General features: G+C 32.7%; 1 protein-coding gene across 2 annotated transcripts in view; it reads left to right on the top strand.

Annotated features, from left to right (window-relative positions):
- Positions 1 to 757: 757 nt before the first annotated feature.
- LOC117100490 overlaps positions 758 to 1631 on the top strand; it is a 22531-nt gene continuing 21657 nt past the window's right edge. The window contains exon 1 of one of the 2 annotated variants that reach the window (XM_033240200.1): positions 758 to 1103. The gene's annotated coding sequence lies outside the window, so the exon portion shown is untranslated. The remainder of the gene's footprint in view (positions 1104 to 1631) is intronic. The other variant, XM_033240199.1, reaches the window with a different exon arrangement.

The following is a 1631-nucleotide window of genomic DNA, read 5'->3' as shown; positions in this document are numbered from 1 at the left end:
CTGGGCAGCTGCTAATCGGAGCCGGCGATCAACACTCGTGCAATTTGTGCATTTGCTAAAGTAAATTTCCGATCACATTAGCTTGAATATTGCGAAATCTCACGGTAAATCACTGCACATTTTTCCATTAAAATGTTATAACATTTTAGAAATTCATGGGTCCTAAGAGTAGATCAAACCCATCTCAAATGGCATGTTTTATGTTTCTATTTATATCAATAGTACTATAGTATACCTACTATATCATTTTTACAAAATTACACTATATCATTATTATTGACCTAATAATTGGCCTAATAATAATAATTATAATAGGCCTAATAATATGTATATATATAATGAAAATTACAAAGAACAATGAAAGTGGTAAATAATAATAATAATAATAATAATAATAATAATGACGGATGTTATTATTATTATTATTATTATTAATAACATTAATAATAATAATAATAATATCATCTGAGCTTATCGCGTGGCTGACAACGTGCTTGCCCTAATTTGACTTAAGGTTCTTGACATTGTAAAGTACTTCGGCATATTATAATGAGTAGCACTTTAATATCCCTTTAAACACCAAGGATAAACTTATTTGTGAATAAAATAGCTTTGGGTTGAGAATCAAACGCATTGACAACTAAATAGGAAATGAACAGTAGACAGATTGGTTATAAAGTTGATTACAATTACATACGATGACGCGTTCTGAACTGAAGGTTACCGTAAACGCGTTTGTAGCTCCTCAAAAAGAACATATTGACTTATTATATAACAAAGTGCTAAGGCCTATAGACCTACATCTTTTTAAAAATGAGTATATTAATACGGTAGTGATCATATAACCGGAACAGCAATTATCTATAAATATTGTGCTGGGGGTATGTTGAATTCAATTATGATGATTTAACTGCTCATTTATCTTTGGTCTTCCTGTTCCAGCGGATATTCGATGTTACCCAAGGTCATTTGATAACAATTTGGTGTTGCACTCGACTTTATTATTCTAAACATCTAGGCCTATAAAATTGTGAATCCGTGTCTACGGCATCGATGCCCACACATACCTAAGGCGTACCAGCGTGAGGACTTAATTTACACAAGTAAGTACCGTGAATTACTTATTCTACCTCTATTGCCCTCCGAGATCTCTGATACGTAGAAACGAAATTTAGACGTGAGGTATACAATCAGGCACTGACGTTCCTAAAACCTCAATGATAAACCCCTCCAACATATCCGGGATGTTTAAATCTGAATTCATATACATAATTATCAGTGTTGTATTATAGTAATGTATGATTTATTTGGTATCTCGTTAACACATATCTTACTGTGTCAAAATATTGGCATTTGAAATTTATTAGGTTACCGTACCCAGGGAGTTGTTATAGTGACAATAACACTTGTATAGCAAGAGCGGGAATTAAACAGCTGTATGCGACATAGGCAATGCAGAGCTTTAACCATTTATGTGTGTGTGTGTGTGTGTGTGTGTGTGTCATTGCGTCATTAATTCAATTCTTTATTCCATTTCTTCAAGACATGCAATAGCACAGTAATATTAAAGAACGGTCATAGAAAAAAAATGAAAAAGATATACAAAGCATGCATAGTTGTGCTTTAGATTA

This window comes from Anneissia japonica, unplaced genomic scaffold (assembly GCF_011630105.1).
Source record: "Anneissia japonica isolate Jap-2015-1 unplaced genomic scaffold, ASM1163010v1 scaffold685_len2926416_cov193, whole genome shotgun sequence".
Lineage (NCBI taxonomy): Eukaryota > Metazoa > Echinodermata > Crinoidea > Comatulida > Comatulidae > Anneissia > Anneissia japonica.
The sequence above is the reverse complement of the archived record's forward strand: the minus strand, read 5'-3'. Positions and strand labels throughout refer to the sequence as shown.